We start from the raw sequence: 17,686 nt of genomic DNA, 5'->3' as shown, positions 1-17,686 counted from the left end.
ACATTTTGCTGATCCATTCTTCCATTGATGAAAACTTTGGTTTCTTCCCCTTTTTGGCTACTGTGAATAACGCTCCTATGATCACAGGTGTGCAAATATCTGCCAGAGTCCATGTTTTGAATTCTTTTGGGTATATACTCAGAAATGGAAATGCTGGATGATATGGTAACACTCTGTAACATTCTAAAAACTGACATACTGTTTTCCACAATAGCAGCGTGATTTTACATTCCCACCAGAAGTGCACGGGGGTTCCCATGGGTGTTTTCACTTTCTTGATAGTGTTCTTTGAAGCACAAAAGTGATGAATTTTGATGAAGTTCAAATTATCTACCTTTTTTAGTGTTTTTACTTTTGGTGTCATATCACATAATTCTTTGACAAATCCAAGGTCAATATTTTCCCCTATGTTTTTTTCTAAAAGTATTATTGTTTTAGGTTTAGATCTTTGATCCATTTTGGTAAATTATTGTGGATGGCGTAATTTAAGGGTCCAACTTCATTCTTCTGCATGTTACTATCCAGTTGTCCCAGCATGAAGTTTTGAAAAGAATATTCTTTCCTCATTCTTGGCAACTTTTTTGACAACCAGTTGACCACAGATGAACGGGTTTGTATCTGGATTCTCAGTCAAATCCGTTGATCTGTGTCTGTCCTTGTGTCATTATCACAGTACCTGGATTATCGTGCTGAGTAGTTAGATTTGAAATCAGGAAATTTTAGTCTTATTACTTTGTGTTACTTTTTCAAGATTAGTTTAGTGGTCCCGGTTCACCTGCAGTCCCATATAATTTATCAAAAGCTTGCCAATTTCTATGAAGAAGTCAGCCGAGATTCTGATAGGGATTGTGTTGAAAATCTAGATCATTCTAGGAAGTATTGCCATCTCAACAGTGTTAAATCTAAGGACCCATGGACATGGGCTATTTTCCCTTTTATTTATTTGTTTATTTATTTATTTATTTTTAGGTTCCCCGTTTTTTTCTTGCCTCTATTTGTTAGGGATTAATAAAGAGCAAGGAAAAAGACAGCATCACTCCAAGGTCTTTGCTCATTTTATTAAAGATTTGCAATGTCCAAACATCCAATCCACTCCCAACATCACCGGATTCCTTTTAATTTCCAAAAATGCAAATCAAATTTTTGACACAAAAAATTTTTTAATGGTTTTTATTACTAGCAGTTAGTTTCAGGGAAAATATGGCAAGAAGAGGGTTTTTCTCCACCTACTCTCAGAATGCTTGCAGCTCTGTAACTGACATCTCTTTGCGTGTCTGTCCGTTTGGTAATGACCATCCAATAGCAATGGTTTGTCATTTGTATATCTTAAATATATAAAAATATATCATCATTTTTCTCTCACTATGCAATTATCATAAATATTCCATTTGTTTGTGCAAATCCCTTTTTTTCATTTTACCTTTTTGACCCCCTTCACCCATTTCTGCCACCTCTGTCTCTGGCAGTCACCACTCTGTTATCTGTATCCATGAGCTTGTTGTATTTGTTTGTTTGTTTTAGATTCCATATATAAGAGACGTCATACAATATTTTTCTCCATCTGACATTTCACTTAGCATAATGCCATAAAGATCCATCCATGTTGTCACAAATGGCAAGATTTCATTCTTTTTACCCCTGAATTATTTTCTTTGTACATGTATACCACAATTTCTTTATCCATTTATTTCTTGAAGGATGCTTTAGTTGTTTCCATATCTAGACCATTGTAAATAATGGCACAGTGAACGTGGCAGTGCGTATATCTTTTTGAGTTAGCATTTTTGTTTTCTTTGGATAAATACCCAGAAGTGGAATGGCTAAATGATATGGTAGGTCTGTTTTAATTTTTTGATGAACTTACAGACTGTTTTCCATAGAAGCTGCACCAACTTATATTGCCAACAATAGACAAGGGTTCCCTTTTCTTCACATCCTCACCAACATTGTTATTTCACACTTGTAGATCTTTATTAGTTTTTTAATGATCTTTTGCAGTTTTCAGAGTATTTTCTACTCCTTTTATTAAATTTATTCCCATTTTATTCTTTTTGATGCTATTATAACTAAATTTCTTTTGTTAACTGTATTATCAGATTATTCATTGCAGTGTACCAAATACAATTTGTTTCTGTATACTTGTATAATACAAATTTACTGCACTCGATTATCAATTCTAATAGGTTTTTTTTTAGTCAATTGCTTAGAGTTTTCTATATATAAGTCATATGCAAGTGAAGATAGTTTTACGTCTTCCTACCTAGTCTGGATGCTTTTCATTTCCTTTTCTTGTAAAACTGTCCTAGCTAAAATATCCAGTGCATTGTCAAATAGAAGTGGCAAGAGCAGGTATTCTTGTTTTGTTTCTAATTTGGGGGAGAAAATATCCAGCCTTTCACCTTTAAATACAATATTAGCTGTGGGTGTCCTATACTCGCTCATTATCAGGTTCAGGAGATTTCCTTCAAGTCCTGGTTTGCTGAGTGTTTCTATCGTGAAAGGATGCTGGATTTTGTCAAGTATTTCCTCTGAGTCTATTGAGATGATCAGATTATTTTACCTTTTTACTCTATTAACATGATGTACTTCATTCATGGATTTTGAGAGGTTAACCCAGCCCTGCATCCCTGGAATTAATCCCACCTGGTCATGGGGTGTAATTCTTTTAGGTTGTTGCTGGATTAGGTACTAGTATTAGTTGAGGCTTTTTTGGGTCCATATTTGCAAAGGAAAGAGGTTTGTAGCTTTTTTGTGGTACTTTTGTCTGATTTTGGTATCAAGATAACACTGGCTTTGCAAATGAGTTTGAAATGTGTTGATTCTGTTTTGGGTGAGATTTTGTGAAGAATCACTGTTAAACCTTAATTGGATGTTTTGGAGCATTCTGCCGTGAATCCCTCTGGGTCTGGCCTTTGCTTTATGGGTAGCTTTGGTTACTAATTCAACCACCTCACTTCTTATAATTCTAATCAGATTTTCTGTTTCTTCTTGAATCACTTTTTGTAGTTTGTGTATTTCTAGGAATTTGTCCATTTCATCTAAAATATCTAGTTTGTTTTGCATGCAGTTGTTCATGAAATTCCTTTATAATGCCTTTTATTCCTATAATCTCAGTAGTAATATCCCCTCTCTCATTCTGATTCTAGGAATTTGAGTTGGCTCTATTTTCTTTAGGTGAATCTACCTAAATTGTCTATTAGCTCTCTATTGTCAATCTTGTTGATCTTTTCATAAAACCCACTTTTGGTGTCATTGATTTTATTTATGGGGTCAATTCTCTATTTTCTTAATTTCTGCTCTATTTTTTATTATTCCCTTTCTCCTTACTTTTGGTTTGATTCCTCATCCTTTTGAGTGTGTTAGGTAAAAGGTTAAATTATTGATTTGAGTCCTTTTTGTTTGTTAATTTAGGCATTTATGGGTATAATTTTCATCTATATAGTGTTTTCAATGCAGCCCATAAACTTAAGTATATTGGCTTCTCCTTTTCATTCATTAAAAATGTTTTCTAATTTCCTTATTGATTTCATTGACTCATAGGTTATTTAGGAGTGTCTTGTTTAATTTCCTAGTATTTGTCACTTTCCCCCAATTTTGCCAAGATGTTGATTTCTCATTTTATTCCTTTATGGTCAGACATCTTACTTTGTATTTTAAATTTCCTAGAATTTTTTAATTGTGGGGTGTTTTTCATGGCGAGAATTTAATCTACTCTAGAGAAAAGTCCATGTGTGATTGAGAAGAACATGCATCCTATTGTGTAAAAATGTGTAAGAAGTTGCATACCAGATGCCACAGGCTTTGTTCATATGATTCCACATTTGGAAAACAGCTATAATTGACATCCCAACTCCTTTAGGTTTGTGATATTCTAAACTCACTCTCCATAGTTTTGGAACAAACAAGCGTGCAGACTAAAGAGGAAGATGGTAAAAATTACCCCCCATATATCTCAGGTCTTCGATGAGAGAACTTTATCGTGTTACTTCCAGGCTACTATCTTTGTTGGAGAAAAGATCAAGAAGGACCTGCTTGGCCTTTCCCACCAGAATATGACTCACTAAAAGGGTCAGGAACGCGATATATGTATTTTGCACATTAATAAGTACATCCATTTTTATTATATATCTTCAGCCTAAGAAGTTAATCTGTTTTTATAATTTTGTTAAGCCTTTATAATTTTGTAAGGCTTGTGCATGGCATTTGAACATCTTTATTGGAATATTCATATTTTGTTTTTCTTTATTAAGAGTTATTTGAACTGCTAATGATATTATCTTTTTCTCTGTATTCTTATTAAAGCCATTTTCCCAGGGGCCAGCCCAGTGGCACAGCGGTTAAGTTCTCACGTTCTGCTTCTCGGTGGCCCGGGGTTCGCCAGTTTGGATCCTGAGTGCGGACATGGCACCGATTGGCACGCCATGCTGTGTTAGGCGTCCCACGTATAAAGTAGAGGAAGATGGGCACGGATGTGAGCTCAGGGCCAGTCTTCCTCAGCAAAAAGAGGAGGATTTGCAGCAGCCGTTAGCTCAGGGCTGATCTTCCTCAAAAAATAAAAAAAAAATAAAAAAAGCATTTTCCCAGGTGGTGTTTCCATAGCATTTGTTATTATGAATGATATATTCACATTTTTAAATTTACCAAATCTATTTAACTTTTATTTATATTTTTCTTGGGTTATCATGACTTGTACTTCCTAGGTCTACAGAAACACTTTCTGATGTTTACTTTCAGTATTTTCATTTTATCTTTTAAAATATTTAACTCCTTACTCCATGTAGAATTTATTTGGATATAGTAGACAGAGTAGGAAAGTTGTAGATTGCCACAATTCATCATCTATTTTGTTACATCCTTCTGTCTGTTTATAGACCCTTAAGGCGTCATCTGACTAGTCCACAGTTTCTCAGCATTGACACTACTGACATTTTTGACATGATAATACTCTTTCTCAAGGGGACTATTCCGTGCATCACAGGATCCCTAGATGTCTGTAGCCGTGCTCCCCACCTCCCGCAGTCATGACAGCCAGAAATGCCTCCAGATGTTGCCAAATGTTCCCTGAGAGGCAAAATCACCCATATGACAAACATCTAGTCAGTTCTTGTGGTGGCAACAGACCATTAAATTATCACTCCTCGTTAATTTTAGTAACTGGTGCATCTGATGTTCTTTCTTTGCAATACTTTCCTGAATACCCTTTGGACTTATTTTCAGAGGTATACTTTAGAATTACTGTATTATGAGGCAGAAACAAATATCCTGATGCAAATTTGAGTGGAAATGTCTTTAAAAATGTGACTGTGCATAGAGAGATCTACGTCTTTGACTTCAGGAGTCTTCCATACATTGAAGGTGATTATATTTCGATGGAGGTGAGCCCTCTGTCACCTCATCAAGGAATACTCAGACTTGGCACACAGATCTCAACATGGCATTAGCCTTAAACCTCCAAATTTCATATATATTTTGCAGGACATGTGATTTTAATTCACTAGTATGTGTTGTCATGTAAAATGTATGTTCTTAATCAATGTTCAGAAAATTGACTCCTTTGTCATTTGTAGTAATTTTCCAGTTATTTTATCTTTAGCTTCTCAAATAAACAATGCTCTCATCTCCAATAACAATATTTGCTTCTTCCATCTTATTCATCAGATCGATCATTGTGTTTTCTAACGTGAAGCTGTAGATGAAAGCAATGATAAATACTTGGAGTGAGAAGAAACATCTTTGGTTGTCATTTGGATTGCTTCCTCCTTTCAATGGGATGCCTCTCACACAGCAGTTCCTCTCCATGCTCTGCTCCCAAACATCTTCTGTGAGTACTAGGCTGGCCTGGCAGTCATTGTGCTGAGCATGACGATGGGATTTTAGCACCAAAAAGACTAAAATTACTGTGGCACCCTCTTCAGATTTCACCCAAGGGCAAGGGCGATCTATTACATAGTAGGGATTTTTTGAAGTTTTTTTATTGAAGTTATGATAGTTTACAGCATTGTGAAATTTCGGTTGTACATTATTGTCAGTCATATTATAGGTGCATCACTGCACCCTAGGTGCCCACTGCTCCCCTTACCCCTGGTAACCACTAATCTGCTCTGTCCACTTGTTTGTTTATTTTCCACATATAAGTGAAATCATACAGAGTTTGTCTTTCTCTATTTGGCTTATTTTGCTTAACATAGTACCCTCAAGGTCCATCCATGTTGTTGTGAATGGGACGATTTTATCCATTTTTATGGCTGAGTAGTATTCCATTTTGTATATATACCATATCTTCTTTATCCAGTCATCAGTCGATTAGACCTTAGGTTGCTTCCATGTCTTGGCTACTGTGAATAATGCTACAGTGGACCTAAGGGTGCATGAGTCTCTTTGAATTGCTGATTTCAAGCTCTTTGGATAGATACCCAGTAGTGGGATGGCTGGATCGTATGGTAGTTCAATTTTTAACTTTTTGAGAAATCTTCATACTGTTTTCCATAGTGGCTGCCAGTTTGCATTCCCACCAGCAGTGTACGAGGGTTCCTTTTTCTCCACAACCTCTCTGACATTTGTTAGTTTTTGTCTTCATTATTATAGCCCTTCTAATAGGTGTAAGGTGATATCTTAGTGTAGTTTTGATTTGCATTTCCCTGATGATCAATGATGATGAGCATCTTTTCATGTGCCTATTGGCCATCTGTATACCTTCTTTGGAGAAATGTCTGTTTGTATCCCCTGCCCTTTTTTTTTTCAGGAAGATTAGCCCTGAGCTAATATCTGCCACCTATTCTCCCCTTTTTGCTGAGGAACACTGGCCCTGAGCTAACATCGGTGCCCATCTTCTATTTTATGTGGGAGGCCTGCCACAGCATGGCCTGACAAGAGGTGCATAGGTCTACACCTGGGATCCGAACTGGCAAACCCTGGGCCACCAAAGCAGAACGTGAGAACTTAACCACTGTGTCACCAGGCTGCCCTCCCCCTCCCATCTTTTGATCAGGTTGTTTGATTTTTTGTTGTTATGTGAATTCTTTATATATTATGGAGATTAACCCTTTGTCAGATAAATGATTTGCAAATATTTTTCTCAGTTGGTGGGTTGTCTTTTCATTTCAATCCTGTTTTCCCTTGCCTTGTAGAAGCTCTTTAGTCTGATGAAGTCCATAGTGGGGATTTTACTAAGGCCTATGGGGAAGGTCAAAGTTGTTTCTGATTCTCACTAAAGGTCTGTCCTAGTTAATGAACAATTATCCCTAATTTCATAATAAAAAGTAACGTGTGCTCAGTGGCAAAGCTTTTCTGTGTCAGGCAGCCTGGTGATGAATCCAAGCGCCCTCCTGACCGCCTGTGTAAAGTCACACAAGTCACTCAGCTCCCCTAAGTCTCAGTTTCCTCTCTTATCAAATAGGATCATGCTGGTGCTTCCCTGTTAGAAGTCTGTGCAGATGAAAAGGAATGAGCCAGTCCCCCTAAGGTGCTGAGTGCAGAGTCTCACACTCAGTAAGCCTCCCCAAAGTGCCTTTATTATTAGTGTCAGTGTTCCTGTTACTATCTCACTGTCATTGTCATCATCAGCTTTATAACGACGTAGAAAGCGGAATCTACAACATTTTACACTGCAGATGACCCAATGGTTCCTTGACATGTAAGGTTGCAACTGGCCTGTAAGCCTACTGAGAACTAATACTTTTAATAAAGTCCTGTGGTGACTCTTTTGAGTTCTTCTATGGGTGTTTACTTTCCCAATGCATTGAAATCTTCACTAAATAAATGCTGTGATAATTAGTTTTTGGTAAATCATGGTTTCCCCACTAGATAGAACAATTTGGTTTATCCTTCTTCCCACTACTACCTCAAACATCATGTCATATTTTGATCAGACCATGAAGAAAAAAATAGTTTTAAAAGTGCAAACACATGTCCTGATGTTGTGCCATTTAGAAGTATTTCATGCTTCCCAGCACAAGAAGGATCAGTTGCTCTCTTATCTTCATTCAGGTCTAAGAGCATGTTGGTTCCCAACCTCAAGAGTTCTCCAGGTGCCATCTGAAACTGGTTCATGTACCTGGAGGGCAAGGAAAGACCAAAGAATGAGGCAGATCACTCCAGGTTCATTGGTGGCAGTTTTAATAAGAAGGGGAACTTATATATGAGGCTTGTCTTAGGTGGTACAAGATGAGTAAAACTCCACACCTGCCAGCCAGAATCTTAAAAATTTATAGAGGCTGTAATGGGGTTCAGTAATGTCTACAGTACAAATGGTCTCAATAACACATTATTCTCTCCAAACTGCATCCTTCAAATGGCTCTTACTTTGGGAACAATGAGTAGGATGTATATTCCCAGAACAGGGAGTGGGTAAGGAGCCTCTGATTACTGGAGTCCAGCTGGAGGGTCACCCAGTGGTCATGTCCTCTCAATGACCTCCTCCAAGAGAGCTGCTTCATGTATTTTGGGTAACTCTTCTATTAGGGCCATTTTTCAAAGTCTTAGGGAGAATGTCTCTCTCCATACCTACAAACAACTCCCTGTGCTGCTTAAGTGGAGCCCTTTGTTTGGCTTAGAAGACCACCTTGTAGGATAGTCTTGAGTTCTCATGGGCGTCCCTCAGTGCAGGTGGATGCACCAGCACTCTAAGTGTATCCTGGCCCTCATGTTTGCCATGATGGAGATCAACAACATCCATCTGCTCTTACCAAAGACAACCTTAAGACATCTTGTCTATTGTGCTGACCAAAGTGATTAAAGGACCTTTGAGAGCACCATGAAGTGACCTCAGGAAAGAGCCAGACTGTCCCTAATGCTACCTGTGAGAAGCAGAACAATTAATCAATTCATCAGTGTGGGAAGTACATCCCCAGATTCTGCCCAGATGGCGCCACTACTGGAACTGTACAATTCCCACAGGTGCAAATGAAGGTAGGTTGGGGAAGGGTAGTGCTGAAATGTAGTTTCCTCAGCACTGTGTTTCTCACAATGTGTGGGAGTGGAGCCATACTCATGCATCTTGCCCAGTGAATGCACATTCTTAGTATAGTATGCCCTTTATTTGATGTGGAGATGAGGAGTTAGGAGATAAAACGAAAAAACCAGAGGCATTCCTGACTTAGGAAATTCGAGTGATTTCCAGGAAACCTGCTTCTGGACTATTATTTTTCAGAGAGCTTAATGGATAAATGAAAAACAGATAATGAAATGGAAATATCTTCTCCACCTCTCAAGGCTTGCTGCTGAATATCCACGAACTTTTCTTCCTACATTGGATGATGCTACTGCCCAGCAGTGTTCCCCCTTGTTTGATGAGATCTTGTTGCAAACTGCAACCTTCTTTTCATTGAGATCACTCATGGTTCTTTGGCTCTGCCCCTCAGTTTCCATCTGTCAGATAGCCTCCAGGGACTTCTGTCCCTGGGTCTGGTGGAGTTATTGCTGAAGTTCAGGTGGACTTGGGAGGGTGATATAAAAGGTGAGCATTTCCTCAGGGAATTCTGAGAGGAAATGATCAGAGATTGTATCTGTGCATACTATTTTGAGAGGATGCCTGTCCCGGAGTGATTCCAACATTGTCAAAATGAACGATACTCTAGTATCATAGACTCATGAATCAGTGAGCTGATTGTTTAGATGAAACCCAGTTTTCCAATGTCTTATTATGATTGATTAAATAGTGTAAGCACAAGTAAGGGCCAGATCAAGATCATAGAGAGTAATTTAACCACCAATGATAAAGAGGCCCTGTTTGTACTTCCCACAGAATACAAATATTTTCTAAAGTTAACCATTCTGAATACGCAGAAGGCACTTTTCTTCTGAAATAATGACTTGTTTTTGCTCACAATACTCTTATTCTGACTCTGACTGAAGTGTTGGAAGGATGCACACCTAATGCATCGCTGGTGCTGTAACTGAACTCAATGGCTTCACCTCTTGGTGAGTGTAGCACCAAAAAGCACACCCAAGGCAGAAGTAGGTGAAGAAAGGTTTATTACTTGCACAAGCAATGGACAACACTGCGGGTCTCTCCCAAAGCTGTGTCTCCCCAAACAAGGGTTTGAGGGGTCCTTTAATTGTGAGATCATAGTACAGTTCATGAATATTCAGTTAAGGAAAAGGCAAGAGATCAGGGTTTACTGCCTAGTGGTCATGGGCATTTAAGTCTCGTGGGTAGATGTACACATGCTACTACACACGTCACATGATCTAGAAATGGCTGCTTGCTCCCTCCCAGAGGAGGAGAATTTAAAACCTTATTGAGATTACAATGGGGACAGTTCACTTCAGTTCACTGAAGAGCAGTTTGAGGCGGCTAGAAATGGCTTCAGCCAGCTTGCTTGTGGGAACCTTCTGCGGTTAGGCTCTTCCTGTAACTTTCCATCTGTAAACACTCAATAGATCGTTAGTTTCTATCAGATCCTCTGTACGCTTTCTTTGCCTAGTTCCCTGGTCACAGTATCTGTGCCTGTGTGCCTATCTGGCAAAACTACGTCAGACTCCAGTTGTCAACAAAGATCAAAATGAAGTGAGACTAATTATTGCATAGGGTGAGGTGAGTTTCAGTTGTGTGTGTTTATAAAGAACGATCACAGTTGCAAAGAATCTCCTGCCAACACTACCTTTCAATGCAAATGTCCCTGCAGAGGACGGAGGACTTCTGGCTGACTTTCTGCCTGCACACCTAAACTGCAGGGGGCTGTCACTCAGACACAAGGGGGCGAGTCTCGCGAACTGTCCAATCAGAGGCGGCGCCGGGACAGGTGGGTGGTGCGAAGCTCCCCTAACCCCCCGGCAGGTGCTGCTCCGGCCGCGCTGGGGACCGCGTCTCCCCTCCATTGAGGGCTCTACGTGGCTCTGTCACCTGTTCTGTCCAGTTGTGACCTGTACCGACCTCAGGAGTTGTAGGAAGGACACAGGGGGGCCCAGGAAACCTAGAAATGGTGAGGTTCTGGGCAGAGGCAGCATGGGAGGGACGCGTGTCTGGCCCAACATGGACTTCCCTCCCCGCTCCTTCCATGTTTGTGGTCCATTGTTGCCCACACTTAACGGTCCTGGTGGCTCTGCCGCAGCCACTGTGACCTGCACTGGGCGGGGGGGTCATAAGAAGGACTCAGGGGGACCCAGGAGCCCTAGAAATGGTGAGAGTTCAGCCCCGGGGGCAGGACGCGGGAGGAGGGGCTGGTGGGAAGCGGCGGGGAGGGCCCGGCCTCCCGCGGTCCCCTCCGGGCTCTGCGGCCCCGAGTCCGCGGTGGCGCCGCTCGGCCCTCAGGCCCCTCCGGCCGCAGCGTGGGGGCGGGCAGCCGGGCCCCGGGCGTCCTGTGGTCCCTGAGCGCGGCGACTTGGGCCGGAGCGTCTCTGGGCCGCTGTGCGCCCGCAGCCCCGCGTGTCCCAGACGGTGCGGGGCCCGCGGGAGGGCCCGCAGGACAGTCGGGCCTCGGTCTCCGGGGTCCGTGCGCGGAGGACCTGTGGTCTGTGGGTCCTCAGTCCGTCCTTTCTTCCTAGAGGACACGTGTTTTTTCTGAATTTTCCACATATATTTGCAGCAGAGTCTCAATCCATGACCCTGCCTCCCCAGCCTGGCCCTTCCCAGGGTTTGGAATAAATGCCTTAATTTCCAGTCTCTCCCTGAATTCCGAAATGCCAACTTCCTGCCTCGGATGCACAGCATTATTGTGAACTCTTTGTCCTCCGTGTTTGATTTGAAACAGACCCAATGTGATAATTGTTTATCGTTTTCTCACAATCAATGGATGACTGTTATTAAGAGATTTACTTTGTGTGTGTGGATATTTTCATGAGTGAAAAGCAGCCTATAACTACCTGGAACTACCTTGTATGAAATTCTGTGACTCTCTCCCAGGATCTTTCTGGGCACAGACATCCTGTGGGAAATCCTCTGGGTGCAGGTTCCTCTTGAGAAACTTCCCTGGGTGATCTGTCCTGTCAGCACTGTCCCTACCTGAGTTAGTCACCTTTAAAAGATTTATTCACTTTATTTTAGTCTCAGTTTTTCAGTGAATAAAAGTTTATTTAATCAACACAAATTGAAACACAATATAAAATATTTCCAAAGAGGCAAGAAAGGTGCATTTCAGAAAAAATTAAAATATTCCAGTTTTACATTGCATGCTAAATTCTTCTCTCCTTATTTTCCTCCCATCGTGGGTAGTAATATTCTGAGGTCTGTTCTTTTATTTTGGGTGAGTTCAAATGGATTTCCAGGGCTTAGACTTGCAGACCTGCAGTGTTCAAGTAGGATTAATAGTTTATAAAAAAATTTACTGTCATGGAAAGAATAAGAATACTATATTAACATCTTTTTTTCTTTTTTCCCCAGAAAGCAATACGTTCTTCTGGGATTTCTTGTTGAGGCAGCAAAGTGCCACACAATGTTTTTCCCTCATTTCCACATGAAGACTGGTTTGAGTGATTTAGCTGGATTGTTCAAACACCAGATTTGTGTATTTAAAATATCAGTAGTGGTCCAAAAAACCCCTGGTCTGGGCAGAGGCCTGAGGGCAGTCAATCTAAGTTGAGGCCCCCTGGAGCCTGCAGAGGGAAGGCCTTGAAGGCCCAGTTGTCCTTCCTGGGGACCCTCCCCTGCAGGTGTCCTACTGCTCACACCCCCATGGAAGGAGCCTTGATCCTCAGAGGAGCTGCAGAGCCCTGGAGAGCTGGGGGTGCATGTGCTCCTGGGGTGAGGAGTGACGCCCTTTCTGAGGTTGTCACTGTGGTTCCCTTGGGCCTGTTTCTAGACATAATTGGAGTTGTGCAAGCACAGTGTAGGTGCACTCAGAGAGTAATTTGTTTACACTGAGAAAGTCTGTGAGAGTCAGGAGCTCTGTGTCCTGGATTAGGGCCCATTAATCTGGGGGTCCATTTGGGTCAGAACCTTAAACTGAATCCAGCTGAGTTTCCTCACTGTGAGAATGGAGCCTGAGAGAGGGAGCATGTGCACTGTTCCCTGGGGAGAGGAGGGTGTGTGGGGCTCCCAGAGCTCCTTCCTGTGGCTGCTCAGGTGCCCTCCCCTCCTTCTCCAGGAACTGACCCCCTCCAGGGCTCTGACTCCACCAGGAGAGTCAGGAACATGGGACCTTCTGACTGTGGCTTTCCTTCTGTCCTGTGGGAAGCATGCTGCTCATCTGAGCTGATTCCGTATTTGTGTTTCTTTCCTTTGGATTCCTTTATCGATGGAATAGTGCAGACAGTTGGGTCCAGTTTCCCTTAACATTTGGACTCTGAAACTGCAAGTTGATTGAGAGAGGATGCGAGGAAAGGAAGACAATCTGTTTTTCATTTTTAGACCGGTTTTTCTATGTGCATGTCTTTAGAGAGCATAGAAATTAAAAATGCTAAAGCAAATGAATTTCTGTTTTAACTGATGTGAGCTTTATGTAAATCCTTAAAAATCCAATACATTTAAGGGGCTAAACTCAAACCTCTATTGCATTATTATACACTGCTTACTCCTGAAAATACCCCAGTGTGAGACATAGGGGAAGGACAAACTAGGATGCTGCATGTGCTTTTAGTTAGAAAGAGATTTGAGAATTTTATATTGTGTGGTTTATATTTCTGTAACTATTTGTGTTTAGAGGAAGTAAATCATAGACTGGTTTCCCATGTACTAGAGTTAAAATTAAAGAACATAAATTTCTCTTTATTTGAAATAAATCTGTAAGACAGAAAATTTAAACTTAAGAATATTCACTACCAACACATCCTGGTCCCCTCCGGCACTGTTACTCAAGTCACCCCCTAATACACAGTTTTGATCATTTTTCAGCCTCTTGTTTGTGTTTCTTTATATAAGTCAGTTGAGAATGCATATTTTTGTTACCCACTTTGTCCTTGTAATGAGCAGTCAGACTCCACATTTTTGGGTGCCTGCTCACAGCTTAAGCCTCACCCAGCCTCTTCCCCTTGTGCCCCAACCTGGACAAGCTGAGAAGGAAGCCTGGGTGCTCTCTCCTCTAGAGCAGGCAGGAGATTCCACCACCCCAGCCCCTGCCTGTGTGCAGAGCTCTTGCCCCGGCCCCACCCCCAGGCCCAGTGAACCCCCAGGCCAGGCTCCATTCCTTGCTTTCTGAGCCCTGTGAGAGCTGCTTGAGAGGCTGGCCCTGCCCTCCCCTCAGACCTCTGTTATGTGAGTCCTAAGCCTTTTCCTACCCAGTGTGTGTGTGTGCGCGTGCCACCCTGGCGTGACTCTCAACAAGGGAACCACCCCTCTGCAGGGACCATAACAGTTGGTGCCCTGAGCCGCATGTCCAGACATGACCCCCACCCATGGGTCTGTCTTCTCTTGCTCTGACTTGCTCCCCTGCTCTGCTGCCTGGTGGTGGCATGCACTGTGGGCTGCTGCTTGCTGGGGAGCGCGTGCTGGGAGCTGTGCTGCTCCCTGTGGCATTGTTGACCCTACCAAGAATCAGTTCTAGGATCAGCTGACCAGAGTGGGCAATTTTGAGAATTTATAGGCATTTGGGAGCAGGACTGTGGGATTGGGGCCTCCTTAAATGGTCCTGGGTGAGTGTCTTTGCTGAGATTTATCTCTGTTAGAGTGAAGATGAAACAGAAGCTGTCCTCGCTTTATATACCAAATGGATGGGGGTGGACAGGACTATACCCTTTGCAAGAGGTGAGTCCATCAGAAGGTCACTCCTGAAAGAGGTTTCATTTTGAAAAAAGAGAAATGAGGGGAAAGGCAGACAGAAGGTGGCAGGCTGAGTCCACACTCCTTAACACCAGAGGGCTCCCCAGGCCCCTTCAGTACCTCTGCTGCTGCCGCTGCCTCTACTGCCACAAAGATCCTGACCTTCAGGGTTATAGAGGACAACACCCATGGCACCCCTGTGGCACAAGGTATTTGTTCAAAGTTGACTTAAGCCCAGGGATTAACCCTATAAAGCAAGCAGTTGTCACATAGGAGGCTCCTAACCCTGATAGCACTGTGTTGAGGCTCTTTGCTAAAAAAAAGTTTATAAATACCAGGGTAGAGAGGCACTCCCTCCCCTGGATTATATCACTTGGGGAAATAAACAGGAAAGATCAGGAGGAAGGAAACAATAGATAAAATACTGAAACTAAGGTCCGCAATTTGCCCCATTGTAAATCCAAAATATACTGAAGAATTTACATAACAAAACAGGTAAAGGTACACTGCTTGGCTTTTTGACCTGTAAAACATAGGGTCTGAATTAGTTTTCCTATCTGATACAATGCACTAATTCAGAAACCTTCAAGCAGTTAATCAATACTATGTGTCAAACTACAGTTTTACCTGGGATCCCACCAAATTTAAGGAAGGTGTCCCTCATGATCTTAGGGGTGTTAATGAACAATATAGAGGACAAATCAAACAAGTATTTCCTCTTTAGCCATCAGAACTATGGTCTTGCCTAAATTCTCCATGGTCATAAAACCTGTTGTCCTACTGTGATCCAGTGATCCAGAATTAAAATTAAGTGAGTCTTTGCCAATTACAAATTGGCTTGACAAATTGGGACCTTACCCCACAAATCAAGTAGTTAATATGGCCCAATGTAAATTACACAAGGACTTGAAGGATTGAAAAATGTATAGGAAACCTACTTAGTGAAGGGTTGTTTATTCCCAGTGCTTCTTTTAACATCCGAATTTGTCCTGTTATTAAACTGGAAAGAATGACTAACACCTCAGAGTGATTTACCTCAACTCGAGGCTGTGGTTGCTCCACACAGACCCCTGTTCCCGTCCCCACAGAATGGAAATTACTGGCCACAGCCAATCAGCAATTGATAAATATCCTGCTGTCACAGATTTGGCTAAGTCTGTTCTGTGCAGTCCTGTGTCCACAGCCTCTCAGCTGCACTTGGCCTTCCCCTCTGAAGGGACATGATGCCCCTTTACTGGGTTATCCTCATGGATCTTCCACAGCTGCACCCTCTCACAGTCACTGCAGGCGGGGTCTGAACTGCATCCTGGTTCCTCCAAGAACACAGGGACGATGTTCCATTAACGACACATGCTCTGAGGACATTCAGGACATACAAAGGAGCTCACAAAAAGTGGATGGGACATTGCCACACATATAATGTGTGGCTCTGATAACTTTGTTAAATTTCTGTAAATTATTTGATAATCTGAGACCCGCTTCTTCTCTGACACCATGAAGAAGTAGCTGTTGTTCCTCTCGGCACCCACTACATCTGGTAGGTTCTTTTGATGTTTGGGAGGCAATATATTCCTTGTTTACAAGTTTTACTTGACCGCATTTGTGCTGTTAGTTGCGAATTTGCCACCTTGAATAGGCACTCTCAGCACAGAAGTCTGGAAACTCTCTACAAAGTGGCATTCGACCAAACTCCAGTTATTGTCCTCAAAGATTTTCTGCCAGTTAGTGGCTTCTGTTTTCATTCTCTTCACACTGTTTCATTGAGCAGAAGTTTTTCATTTTAAAGAAGGCAAACCTCTTTTTTTCTATCTTGGATCTTGTTTTTGGTGTTGTATATAAAAATTAATCACCAAACCCAGGGTCACCTAGATTTTCTCCTATTTTATCTTTTAGGAGCATGGTACTTTTATGTTTTACACTAATATCCATGATTCATTTTGAATTAATTTTTGTGAAAAATGTAAAGTCTGTGTCTAGATTCTTTTATTTATATGTGGATGGCTAGTTTTTCTGGAATTATTTGTTGAAAAGACTTTTCCCATTGAATTGCCTTTGGTCATTTGTCAAAGATGAGTTTACTTTGTGTAGATCTATAGGAAAACAATTGACTTTTGCATATTAACACTTTCATTGATCCTTTCTACTCCCGTTTTTGTTTCAATAGCATTTGTTTCTGCTCTGATTTTTATTATTTCTCTCCTTCTGCTGACTTTGGGCTTTGTTTGTTCTTTTTCTAATTCAATTAGTGTGGTTTGAGATAGCTTATTTAGGATTTTTCTTGTTTGTTATGGTGTGCCTGTATTGTGATGAATTTCCCTCTTAATACAGCTTTTGCTGCATCCCATATGAGTTGGTATGGTATGTTTTCATTTTCTTTTGTCTCCAGATATTTTTTGATTTCTTTAATTTCTTCAGTGATCCATTGCTTGTTCAGTAGCATGTTGTTTAGTCTCCATATCTTTGTCCTTTTCTCAGTTTTTTCCTTGTAATTAATTTCTACCTTTATAGCATTGTGATCAGAAAAGATGCTTGTTATTATTTCCATCTTCTTAAATTTATTGAAGCTTGCCATGTTTCCCGACATATGGTCTATTCTTGAGAATGTTCCATGTGCACTTGAGAAGAATGTGTATTCTGCTGTTTTGGGATGGAGTGTGCTATATATGTCTATTAAGTCCAACTGTTCCAGCTTTTCATTTAACTCCACTGTTTCCTTGTTGATTTTCTGGTGGATGATCTATCCATTGATGTAAGTGGAGTGTTAAGGTCCCCTACTATTATCGCGTTATTATTAATGTCTTCTTTTAGGTTTGTTAATACTTGCTTTATGTACTTTGGTGCTCCTGTGTTTGGTGCATAGATATTAATAAGTGTTATTTCTTCTTGATGGAATGTCCCTTTGGTCATTATATACTGCCCCTCTTTGTCTCTCTTTACCTGCCTTATCTTGAAGTCTACTTTGTCTGATATAAGTATTGCAACACCTGCTTTCTTTTGTTTGCCATTGGCTTGGAGTATTGTCTTCCATCCCTTTACTCTGAGTCTGTGTTTGTC

General features: G+C 41.4%; 1 long non-coding RNA gene across 3 annotated transcripts in view; it reads left to right on the top strand.

Annotated features, from left to right (window-relative positions):
- Positions 1-10,759: 10,759 nt before the first annotated feature.
- Positions 10,760-17,686, top strand: part of LOC106826957 (uncharacterized) — a 61,790-nt gene continuing 54,863 nt past the window's right edge. The window contains exon 1 of one of the 3 annotated variants that reach the window (XR_006516074.2): positions 10,760-10,922. This is a non-coding gene — a long non-coding RNA (uncharacterized lncRNA). The remainder of the gene's footprint in view (positions 10,923-17,686) is intronic. The other 2 variants (XR_011496197.1, XR_011496196.1) reach the window with 2 other exon arrangements.

The sequence above is a fragment of the Equus asinus genome, chromosome 20 (assembly GCF_041296235.1).
Source record: "Equus asinus isolate D_3611 breed Donkey chromosome 20, EquAss-T2T_v2, whole genome shotgun sequence".
Classification (NCBI taxonomy): Eukaryota; Metazoa; Chordata; class Mammalia; order Perissodactyla; family Equidae; genus Equus; species Equus asinus.
Note: the sequence above shows the minus strand (reverse complement) of the source record. Positions and strands in the feature narration are given on the sequence as shown.